Source organism: Rattus rattus, chromosome 6 (assembly GCF_011064425.1).
Source record: "Rattus rattus isolate New Zealand chromosome 6, Rrattus_CSIRO_v1, whole genome shotgun sequence".
NCBI classification, from domain to species: Eukaryota; Metazoa; Chordata; class Mammalia; order Rodentia; family Muridae; genus Rattus; species Rattus rattus.
The window spans coordinates 100,343,476-100,356,451 of NC_046159.1; the positions used below are offsets into that span (position 1 = coordinate 100,343,476).

The window sequence follows — 12,976 nt, forward strand, 5'->3', positions numbered from 1 at the left end:
GTTAATTCTTAATTCTTATGTTCCTGCTTTCCAACTGCATTTAAATTTTTATTCTCATGTTTGAGTGTGAAGCCATTCGGACTCATCTTGAGTCTTAAATGACAGTTGATCTGTGATGAATGACTTCTGCTATCCCAGGCCTAAATATCTTTGGGGGTATTGCCTTTGCAATGGGAGAAAGAGTAAGATTCTTGGTTGTGGCATGGTACCCAAGTACTTGGTAGGTGGATGCAGGAAGGGGCACGAGTTCAAAGCCACCTTCAGCTTCATAATGAGTTCAAGGTCAGCCAGAGTCATCTGAGACCCTTTCCCACACACATAAGCCATCATTCTTGGCTTACATTTGAATTTGAGTAAATTGCTGAGATTCCTACTACTGTTAGTGTAGGATTATGTGAAACAGCAGTGGCTGAGCAGTGGTGCAAACCTTTGATCAGGAGGGAGAGGCAGAATCTCCAGTTCAAAGTCAGCCTGGTCTACAGACCAAGTTCCAGGACAACCAGGACTACACAGAGAAACCCTGTCTCGAAAACCTAGAAAGAAGAAGAAAGAAAAGAAAGAAAGAAAGAAAGAAAGAAAGAAAGAAAGAAAGAAAGAAAGAAAGAGAGTAATGATAGGTTATCGCTGTGGACCCAGGGCAGATTTTCTACTGTCTGAATGCACTATGAATTACAATAACTCTTTTTGTTGCTGCTTTTGGGTTTTGGCAGAAGAGATGACAGTTCTATGGTCAAGAGTTTGTTCTGCTCTTGTCTGGACCCAAATTCAGTTTCCAACACTCACTTCAGGCATCCAGCATTCGTGTTCACATAACTCTTACGTAGACACTCACGTGTGCATACAATTAAAAATAAAATAGATATTAAAAATAAGTAAATATTTGTTTTTTATTTATGTGTGTGTGTGCAGGTTCCCTCAGAGGCAGGAGGAGGACGTCAAGTCCTCTGGAGCTGAAGTTATGGGTGGTTCTCAGCGGCCCCATGCAGGCTCTAGGAAGTAAAGCAGGGTCCTCTGCAAGAACAGCAAGTTCTTCTGCCCACCAGCCCATCGCTCGAGCTGCTCTACCTCTTGTTAGGTGTCATTTTAAGGCAGGAGACTGTTTGGTTTCAGACCTGGGACGGGACTGAGATGCATATTTCACATATCAAAGAAGACCTGACCTCCACTTTAGGGTCTCCCAGCATCCCTCAGTCCCTACCTGGCCTACCCTGACCTGACACCTTGAATTTTCCAGTCCAGGAGCTGGGTTGCCCTTGCCCCAAAGCCTCCTCCCTATATAATCCAGACATTTTGGTCTCCTCTGTCTCTGTCTCTGTCTCTATCATTCTCTCTCTCTCTCTCTCTCTTCTCTGTCTCTGTCTCTATCATTCTCTCTCTCTCTCTCTTCTCTGTCTCTGTCTCTATCATTCTCTCTCTCTCTCTCTCTCTCTCTCTCTCTCTCTCTCCCCCCCCCCTGTCTGCATGCAAGCTCTTTCTCTCTCCCCTCTCTCTCCCTTCCCAAGGCGACTTCCCCTAGCATCAGTCCTTGGGGGCCAGTGAACTCACCCAGCTGAGAGCAGCTTCCCAATTAACCTGCATTTGATATAATCTAATCTGGCTTGAATTGGCTCACTTCATCAGAAGAGAAAAAAACTTATCAGAGACAATGGAACTTAGGTTCCAGTCCCAGCAAGACCCTGACCATCTGAAGAAACTCTGCCCATTTCAGCTGCATATGCTCTGGGGATCAAAGCCCTCTGCTTGCCAGACTCCATGGACCAAAGTCTCCTGCTTGATGACCTGTATTGGTTTATGACAGCCTTCTAGAGCCAGGAAGTAATCAGTCTGGCTTCGTACCAGAAGGAGTCACCCTTTTCCCTCTCCCCACTATTGCTCTTTGCTGTGTGAGTTTTTAAAAGCACACAGTACTTGCCACTTGGGTTGTATCCTCCCTGGAATTCACTATGCTTCCCGCCTGTGGAAGTTTCTCTTTCTAATAAGCATACTTGCCCAGCTCCCTAGTGTGAGTACCACCCACAAGACACGATCCTGGGGCTCACAGGCCCAAACCATTACAATCCTGTGTCTTAGTCTGCATCTGCTCTAATTAACCTGACGGAGGATGGAAATTTATCTGAAATAATCCCCATTTGAGGGACCCCTGGACTCCAGAGTGAAGAGATAAATGCTTTCCCCTCCTTTTTATAGAAACCTTTCTGTTTGTTCAAGGCAGGGTTTGTCTGTGTAGCTCTGTCTGTCCTGGAACTTGCTCTGTACACAAGGAAAACGTTGAACTCAGAGAGATCCACCTGCCTCTCTGCCTCCCATGTACTGGGATTAAAGCCATATTTAACTACTGCCTGGTTCAGAAACCTTTTAATAAAAGTGAAATTTGGAGAAAGCATTGAAGTCTTTCGAACCTGCCTGCTGGCTCCCTACTAAACTTTATGTCACAGCAGGTATTCTTCTGGGTCTCTCTGAGTTGGCTTCATTGTGAGAGAGAAAAGCGTATCAGAGGCAGTAAGAGGAACAGGAAGCTTTAATACAGATGCCCCAACTGTTCATCCAAAGAATGTGAAGTCCTCACTCATGTCCGACAAGTCACACATTGTGTTGACGGTTCCCAAACTTCTTACCTGTGCATGATTACGGTGGTGGGCTGCAGAGGCAAGATGGACACCCCCTGACTGTACTCAACAACCCAGATTTATGGATGTGCTATGACCAAGAGTTTCCAATTTTGAAATGCTGGCCTCTGCAGCTCCCTGTGCTTTGCAGAGTGAGTATCTCTGCCAATATTTGGATAATATAGTGAAAAAGCAGCCAAGACCCTGGGCTGGGAAGTTCGGGGTTGGGGGCAGGGTATGGCAGGTAGGGACTGAGGGATGCTGGGAAAACCTGGAGGTCAGGTCTGCTTTGATATGTAAAATATACACCTTAGTCCCTTGTTCCAGGATATGAAACCAAGTCAGTATAGTCTGTGACTCTGCTCATTATGGTCCTGTGTTCTACAGAGCTAAAAACAATGATCTTCTCAAAATTAACCATTTCCAGGAAAGCCTACTAGGGGAAAAAGGGGGGCTAAAACCCTGGCTGTTGTCTTATTATTTCCTCTAAATGGAACCATTCTCTCCTGGGGAAGACTCTTTAAGACTCAAGAAGCAAGCTAAACTTACAACCTTCAAGAAGTTCCTGAAACTTACAGGACTCAAGCCTCCCCTTCACCCTCTAAGATTACATAAGCAGTAATAACTCCAGGCAAGGAGAGATTCTCCACCAAGCTGAGCTGCCTACAAGTCATGCAGGGGCTTCAGGAGGCAATTTTTGTGAGTCATCAGCCCACTGGGATGATGAGGTAGGCTTTTCAATGATGCAGCTGTCTTTGAGTCATTCTCCTCTGTGTTCCCATAGGTAACCCTTCACCCACGTCCCTATAAGTAAGCCCTCACCCACACTGCTGAAACGCACCCCAGGAAACTAAGCCAGACTTGAGTAGAAAGGTTCCTTTGGTCTGTTGCCAGCGTGGTACCTGAGATAATAGATGTTTGTCACATCAGAAAAAGTTATACAACGCTGCGTCCAGCAAGAGGAGAAGCACATGTTAGGGAGAGCATCCACACAGTTCAGACAGCTCGTATTAATATATTTATATCTCCTGGCTTTTGTTTCATCTTTTCTATAAAATTGTTCTTTTTTTCTTTTTAAGAAATGAGATGCAGGGGGTTGGGGATTTAGCTCAGTGGTAGAGCGCTTGCCTAGGAAGCACAAGGCCCTGGGTTCGGTCCCCAGCTCCGAAAAAAAGAACCAAAAAAAAAAGAAATGAGATGCAGGACTAGAAAGGTTACTCAGCAGTTTAGCATTGGCTACTCTTGCAAAGGATCTGGGAAATGATTTGGATTCAGCTCCCTGGACCCAAGTGACAGCTAACGACTATCTGTAACTCCCATCTCAGGGAATCAGATGTCCTCTTCTTGCTCTGTGGGTGCCAAGGATATTATGGGGCACAGACAATACATGCAGGGAAAAAACCACACATACACATAAAAATAAATAAAAATGATGTAAAACCTATTAAAATAATGAAGGTCTGGGTTTGATCTCCAGCACTGCATAGACCAGGCATGGTGGTTTGCCTATAATTCCAGTGACATGGTTTTGTTTTGTTTAAGATTTATTCTAAGGGTTGGGGATTTGGCTCAGTGGTAGAGCGCTTGCCTAGCAAGCGAGAGGCCCTGGGTTCGATCCCCAGCTCCGAAAAAAAAAAAAAAAAAAAAAAATTTATTCTATATAAGTATACTGTAGCTGTCTTCAGACACACCAGAAGAGGGCATCAGATCCCATTACAGATGGTTGTGAGCCACCATGTGGTTACTGGGATTTGAACTCAGGACCTCTGGAAGAGCAGTCAGTGCTTTTTTTTTTCCTTTTTTTTTTTTTTTTTTTTTTTGGTTGTCAGTGCTCTTAACCACTGAGCCATCTCTCCAGCCCCAGGGCTGTTTGTTTTGTTTTTAATAGGATGATGGGACCCTTCTCCAAACAGTTGTGTCTGACCCAGGGTCCTTTGGTCAGTGAAGCTCAACTTGAGAGAGTTCCTTTGTCACAGGCTTTCATGGGTGTACAGAGCAAGTTTCATTAAAAGGAATTGCGGAAGTGGGGGGGGGTGGTGGCACATTCCTTTGATCCTAACCCTGACAAGGCCTGACTGGTCTGTACAGAGAGTTCCAGGCCAGCCCAAAGCTGCTGTAGTGAGACCCTGAGACCCTATCTCTAAAAGAAAAAGAGAAAACAGAGAAGTGAGAATTAAAGAAAAGTTAGAACTACTGAGAGTAGAGGAATTTCAGAGAGAAAAGAGCCATTGTACTCTTCTAATTTTTTCTATTCTTTTTCTTTAATTTATTTATTTAGTATACAGTGTTCTCATGCATACATGTCTGCACACAAGAAGAGGGCACCAGATTTCATCATTAATGGTTGTGAGCCACTATGTGGTTGCTGGGAATTGAACTCAGGACCTCTGGAAGAATAGCCAGTATTCTTAACTGCTGAGCCAGCTCTCCATCACCACCACCACCACCCCCATCCTCCCACCCCCCACCCCCACCCCAACTCGCTTACCCTTTTTTTTTTAAAAAATAGGACCCTGACTGAAATTGAGGAAAAGGCTCCTGAGATCCCTTCATTCTCTGTGCCTCCATAGGCTTAGCCAACAAAGGGCTAGCCGCTCTATTCTTTTTTTTTTTTTTTTTTTTTTTTTTTTTTTTTTTTTGAGCTGGGAACCCAACCCAGGGCTTTGCGCTTGCTAGGCAAGCGCTCTACCACTGAGCTAAATCCCCAACCCCTAGCCGCTCTATTCTTGTCCCCTGCCTCAACACCTGTGCTCTGTCCCTGGGCTGCCCACCCAGTTTGGATGCTTGAAATCCCTTCAGTCCATCTCTGTGTCTCGTTAGCCGCTGAGCGACTAACTGGCAGCTGATGGTCTCTTCAGGTGGCTCGGGCTCTGTGGACCACACGGACCTCCCTTTGTTCTCAGAGATTAAGGAGCCCACCTTTGTTCTACTCTCCTGGGTGGAGGCTGCTGGTTAAAAGCCTTTTTTGTTTTTTTGTTTTTTTTTTTCTGCGTAGTCCTAGCAAGTCCTAGAACTTGTTATGTAGATCAGGTTAGCCTCTAAGTCTGAGGTCCACCTGCCGGTGTTTCCACCAACAAAGATATTCTAAAGAGAAGATATTCTAAAGAGACACCTGGGTCTCTCAATCTGACTATCAATAAAATTATCAATTGGAATAATGGACACCAAAGAAATGGGAATTTCCCCCCAGGAATCTCATGCTGAGCGAGGGACAAGGCACCAGCAAGAGGGGAAACTTGTCTCCTGGAGAGATTGTTAAAAGTTGCAAAAAAACATGTCAGACCACCTTGGAGGATGAGATTTGACTGGAACTGTGTATACTTTTAGCTCTTTACCTAAATTTCAAACTCACTCTAAGACCACAAACATACACTTGGAAGGTTTTTTGGATTTCAATTTTTTGTTTGTTTGGTTGGTTTGGTTTTGAAAGACAGAATTTCTCTGTGTAGCTCTGGATGTCCTGGAACTCGATTTGTAGCCCAGGCTGGCTTTAATCTCAGAGCTCTGCCTACCTTTGCCTCCTGAGTACTGAAATTAAAGGTGTGTGCCACTATACTGGCTGGACTTCACAATTTTCAATGACCACACTGAAAGGGAAGTGTACGTGCTACTTCTTTGTTTTTCTATGACAGAGTACCACTGTGTAGTCCTTGGCTGTTCTAGAACTCACTCTGTAGACCAGGCTAGCCTCAAACTCAGAGGTCCACTTGCCTCTGCCTCCTTGTGCTAGAATTGTTATAATTAAAAGTTAAAGGCATGCACTGCCACACCTGGTCCCAAATTTCTTTTAGAATGTGGCAGGGATGCCCTGCACCCTTCCTGAAAACAAGTCCACTGTCTTGGAGTTCAGCCAGGCAGAGGGCCCCATGATAAAGTCCCAAGCTTAAGAGGAAAGCCGGGAGCTGTACCTGTGCCAAGGAGTCTTAAAAGCTCATTGGCTGGAGCGTCTGTGGTTTGTGGTGAACTGGAATATTACAGATCTGGAACCAAAGTATTGTGGACTATCTTTAGCTTAAAAAAATATTTATTTATTTATTTATTTATTTATTTATTTAATGTATATGAGTGCACACCAGAAGAGAGCAGAGAGCATCAGATCCCATTACAGATGGTTGTGAGCCACCACATGGTTGTTGGGAATTGAACTCAGGACCTAGCTTTTTTTTTTTTTTTTTTTTTTTTTTTTTTTTTTTTTTTTTTTTTTTTTTTTTTGAGCTGGGGACCGAACCCAGGGCCTTGCGCTAGCAGCAACCACTCTTTTTTTTTTTTAAACCCCCAACCCCTCTTTTTTTTTTTTTTTTCTTTTCTTTTCTTTTTTTTTAGTTTTTTTTTTTTCCCGAGCTGGGGATCAACCCAGGGCCTTGCGCTTGCTAGGCAAGCGCCTCATGAGCTAAATCCCAACCCCAGGACCTAGCTTCTTAATAGCCATTCATAAATTTGTTTGCCCTATATCCATCCCCTGACTATGAGATAAGCCTCTTCTGAGTTTTTAAGTAGACCATTAGCTTTCTTTCTATCAACACAAATCTAAGAATGCCATCAGAGAGCACTGTAACCTACAGCAGAGGTCTCCTTGCTTTGCTGTAAACCCGCCTACCTGATGCTCCCACCAAAATCTATATAAAGCATCCTGATTTATGAGCTTCTTCACACTTCTGCTACTGTGAAAAAACTCATGGAAGCGTCATCAGTTGGAACACTGGTATTTAGGGTCACCTGACCCTCTGTTCCCTGACCATGGTCACTAATATTTGTCTCCTGAATGAACATTCTCTTATGCCCTTGGAGGGGAGAACCGTGTTTGGTGTTGAGACCTCTGTAGTCGGTCAAGTCCACTGTTCTAGGTATGAAGTCACAGCAGCCTTGGATTCCTAAATACCTATTGGGAAGATGGCAGAAGGAGGATCTTCCTTCCCACATCAAAACTAGGAACAGAAGCCAAAGGGGATAGATAGTACAAGTCTGGAGTTCTCGAGCTTAGGAGCTAGAGACAGAGAATGTTACTAAGCCCGGGAAATCACAGCCTGCACCCCAACAAGTGGGATTCAGCCACCCATCTTCAGTAAGCCAACTAAATGCAAGTCAACAACAATGTAAATTAATAAGAAGAAGCAGAACAAAATTATGTAATGTGGCCACATGGGGGAGAGAGAAAGTGGTCTAGTGAGTCTCAAATCCATCTTCAGGGCCCTGAAATGAGAGTCATATTTTTTATTTTATTTTATTTTTTTTTTTTTTTTTCCGGAGCTGGGGACCGAACCCAGGGCCTTGCTCTTCCTAGGTAAGCGCCCTCCCACGAGCTAAATCCCCAGCCCTATTTTGTTTTTTTAATGATTTACTTGTTTTTATGTGCACTGGTGTTTTGAATGCATGTATGTCTATGTGAGGGTATCAGGTCCCCTGGAACTAGAGTGACAGATGCCACCATGCCGCTGTAGGGGATTGAACCTCAAGTCCTCTCAACCATCTCTCCAGCCCTAAGAGTAATATTTAAATAAGAAGCAAGCGACACCCAGAACTCATGGGTCCAGCCAAGGTGTGGTCCCGGAAGCTGTAGACTGGCTGTTGCCCCGGCTTCAGTCTCATGGTATAAATTGATGTTAATCCCATGATGTAAGGGATAATGTTAATCCCGAAATTGTGAGGAGAAAGACCATTACCTAAATCATCATGACCAAATCAATTAAAGCAAGCAATTAATTAAAGCACAACTTTTTATTCGTGTACACCACTGCCTCCCCCTAAGGAGGAATACAAAAGATTGGCCTTGGATGTAGGGAAGGAAGATAAGCTGCTTTGATTTGGTTAGGTGTTTGTATTTTTGAGACGGGTTTCTCTGTGTAGCCTTGGCTGCCCTGGAACTGGCCCTGTAGACCAGAGTGGGCTTGGATCCACCTGCCTCTGCCTCCTGAGTGTTGGATCAAAGGCACACAGCTCCACTGCTTGGCAGATAAGAGTTTTGTATCTCAGGGATAGAGGGGTTTCAAATGGGGAACTTAGCAGGCAAATAGAAGGGCTTACAGAAGCAGAATAGAACAAGGGAGTCATAACAAGGTGGTCAGAATAACCATTTGAAACAAAGGCAAGGATGTCATTTCCTGGAACAGCAGAACAGAAACATTTGTATTCAATGGTTACAGGAGGGGCATAGCACAGTCCTTGAGAAACAGATTTAATCTTAAACAGGAACGAAAAAAAAAAATTCACTTAAAATTAACCAGGGACACTTTTCATCAATAAAACAAAAGAACTTGATTAAATCCTTTTTCTTAACTCTTAATCCTCTCTCCCTGAGTGAGCGCTTGATCTCTCTTATGAAACAAGCCTCCTTGGACAATACCTTCCCCATGGCAATTAGACGACAATTATTCGACCAGTCCTTACCTCCCTCTCCAGCGACGCACAAGCAATATGACCTGAAGAGTCCTCAATTCCCGCTGCAGCTCTCTTGTCTCCGTCGTCCTGTAGTTGGCCGTGCTTCGGGGTCCCTGTTCAGGCGCCACTTGTCCCCGCCAGCAGGGACCCAGTTATTCAGGGTCCCGAAGAGGCTTTCTACCTGTGGGCCAAATGCGGGTGAAGAGAAGAAGGAGACCAAGCAAAAGTTCTGTTGTCAAGGTCTCGTTTATTGGGATGAACGTTACAGCTTTTAAGGCTTTCAGGTAGGGGGAGTGACCTTTGTGAAATATGAAGGAGGGGGAGATGAGGGTAGGCAGTGATAGCTGGAGGCAAAGAAGTCAGGCGATGAGGTCAGGTGGTGGAGACACTGGGTGTAGACTGAGGAGATAACTGGTATCTGCTCGAGCTGAGGCATCCCTTGAATGTTATACTCCTATGCCATAAATTCATGGGAGAGGCTTTATCCAACAATCTTAAGACTTATGGCAGTCATCTTCGGGGTGAGTCTCTGTGGCCAAACAGCCCAGAGTCACTTTGAACCATGCAGTCAAAAAGCGGCTAGGCCCAAATCCAATTTGGCTCCGTGCAGAGTTTGTCTTACTGCATGATGGTTTTCAAGCATAAGATGGCAGCAGGCTGGTTTTATAATCTCACGGTTGTAAATCTCTCCCTGAAGATGAGTGCTCTCTCCTGGCCAGTGCCTTTTCCTTTTTCCACAGTGATAATCCTGGGAAAATTCTTTGAGGTTCCTCCATCCATCCTTCCTTCCTTCTTTCTTTTCTTTTCTTGTTGTTGAGACAGGATTTCTTTGTGTAGTTCTAGTTGTGATGTCCTAGAACACGATCTGTATGCTAAGGCTGGCCTTGAAGTCAAAGATCCACCTGCCTCTGCCTCTCTGCCTCCCCAAATGCTGAGCTTAAAGGCATGCACTATCCCTGCTGCCTTGTGGAGTTGAGCTTCATTGTTTCAGTGGGATGATAGAATGGGAGTCACTTTAGAATATCTTATTTTGTTTTTTTTTAGTTTGTACCTGTTCAGATTTACATTGTCTCGATACAGACTTATCTACTTTATTTTCAAAGTTTGTTTTATTTATTTTAGTATATGAGTACACTGTAGCTGTTTTCAGACACACCAGAAAAGGGCATTGGATTCCAATGAGTAGTCAGTGCTCAAAACTGCCTCCAAACCTCGGTCTTACATCCCTCCATGCGTGTGTTTCTGCAGAGCAAATGACAATTTCTTCCTCTCTGCCATTCTTCTCCTGAGACTTAGTTTTATGGACTAAGCTTGGAAATCAGATACCTGAGGTACCGAATGGCAAATGTGGGTTTAGAGCAATGGCGTTCTTCCTGCTCTGTCTCCCTCACCACCTTCATCCAACAACAGATTTGCTAGAATTTGGCCTCTCCCTCTGATCCGTCCTCTCCTGTTAGTCTCTCTCCCACACAGCTCAGGACTCAATCTTCCCTTCAGCAGGAGAGCTGCCAGGAGCTTCCAAATCAGCCGTATCCATAACTCCTCAGAGTGAGGAGCCATCTAAAGGGCAGTCCCATCCCATCTGCCAGAGTCTGAGCTGGAGCGTCCAGACTGGAGACTGTAGGGTGAAGACTGGTGTCTCGGGGAGACATCAAGGGTTGGGTGCTGTTCTGTATTGTGTGTTTAACTTGCCATCTCCTCATGATTTCCTGCCTAACTCATGCTCTGAACGCCATGCTCTGGCATACCCACCTTAGCTTCAACTTGCCCTAGGCAGTTCCTACCTCGTAACCCAGATCCTTCAGAACGGAGAGACCTTCTCTTTTGTGGAGAGAACCCATTATTCCTTCCTCCCCCCAGCTCCTGCCCAGCTAGTCCCCATGAGAAGATTGTTTCTGTTCCAGTGTGCAGCCTCCAGTCATGAGTAATTGCCCCATGGGGCATAGTGGCATGCCACAAACCTGTCTGTCAATCAGTCCTCTTAGTTCTAGAATTCTACCTGGCTGAAGGGGAAAGGTTAAAGGTGTAAGCAGTGAGCCAGAGACAGACAGAACGGACTGAGGTGGGCTGGATAGATGGCTCAGTGGATAAAGTGCCTGGTGCACAGAAACTGGCACCCATGAGAAAATCCAGTGGCAATGCTTATGTTGGGGCGGGACAAGAGGACACTTAGCACTTGCTGGCCAGTAACGTTAGCCTAAAATGTCAAGCTCCAGATTCTGTAAATTAGAGAGAGGAATCGAGGACATCTTGTTTCCCTCACTGGCATAGCCACTGGCTTACTGACCGTGATCTACCCATGTTCCTTAAAGAAGGATTAATTAAATACAGTGGGTTTTCTTCTTTTTTTTTTTTTTTTTTTTTTTTTTTTTTTTTTCTTTTTTTTTCGGATCTGGGGACCGAACCCAGGGCCTTGCGCTTGCTAGGCAAGCGCTCTACCACTGAGCTAAATCCCCAACCCACAGTGGGTTTTCTTCTTATGTGTGTATGCTTATGTGTATGTGTGTATGTATACACATATGTGCATATATATTATATATGTACGGTTGCATGTGAGTGTGTGTGTTTAATGAGGGTCTAGATGGAACCGGAGAGATGGCTTAGTGGTGCAGAGCACTTAACTGCTTTTAGATAGGACATAAATTAGTTCCCAGCAACCATGTCAGGTGGCTCACAGCTGCCCAGGGTGGTACATGCACACACACACACACACACACACACACACACACACACACATACACACACACACATACACACACACACACATACACACACACATACACACACACATACATACATACATACACACACACGATAAACATAATTTTAAAATAAACGTTTATATATAATCATTTATTTTAAAAAATATATATATATTATTGCTCAAAAAGGATTAAGGATTCTTCTAGCTTTTCTAGAGAACTTCAATTTGGTTTTAGCACTAATGTTAGGTGGCTCACAAGCACAAGTAAGTTCAGTTCTGGAAGGATCCATCACTCTCTCCTGGCCACCTATACACATGTGGCACTCACACACATGTATGCACTCGTGCACACACACACACACAGACACCACTTACACATGAACACAGACACACAAAACACAAACTGTCTCTCACATACACATAGACAACATGCACCACATCACTCACTTATACACACACATCACATACAGGTACACACATATACACACACACCCTATACAACTCACTCACACACTTATACACACCACTCACATACAGAGACATACACATGCACACGGCACCCACTATACACACACACCCACAACACACACACACACACACACACAAACAAATAGAAAAAAAACTACATTTATAAAAAAGGTGGAAAACAATAGAGGAAGATGCTCAAGGTTAACCTCTGTCTGGCCTCTATGTGTACAAAGGCAGACAAGCTTCTAACCCCCTTACATGATCACATGGACACACATACATACACACTCAAGCACACATCCCCTCATGTGTACACACTCAGGGAAGTACATGCCCTCACTTGAACATGCATACAGACAAGCACGCATAAATACACACACACACACACACACACACACACACACAAAATGGTGGGATGGACTTACCGTCCCAGACAGTGCCCTCCTCCAGATGCAAAGAGATCACTGCAAGTTCAAGGTCAGCCTAGTTAGACTTTGTCTCAAATAAAGCCAAAACCTTTAATCTCAGTTACTAGGGAGGCCTGGCCAGGAAGATTATTTTGAAATAAAATACATAAACTTGGGGGGAAAAAAAGAAGTAGTATCTGTACCAAATGCCTCATGTTCATGATCAAGAGAGCTAACACACTGCAGGCCAGGGCCAGATATCCTTTTAAATGAATGACTTTTACAGGAACAAAACAAACAAACCACTGTGCCATCTCTCCAGCCCGGAAAATTTTCTTTGAAAAAAAAAAAAATTCTTAGGCTGGGGAGATGATGACTCAGGTTAAGAGCACTGGCTGCTCTTGCAGAGGTCCTGA

The 12,976-nt window shown here is 44.4% G+C and overlaps 1 non-coding gene across 1 annotated transcript; it reads left to right on the forward strand.

Moving 5' to 3' along the window:
• The first annotated feature begins 4,164 nt into the window (after positions 1–4,164).
• Positions 4,165–4,233, forward strand: Trnaa-agc. Its single transcript has one exon. It is a non-coding gene; the product is annotated as a tRNA-Ala (tRNA).
• Positions 4,234–12,976: the final 8,743 nt, after the last annotated feature.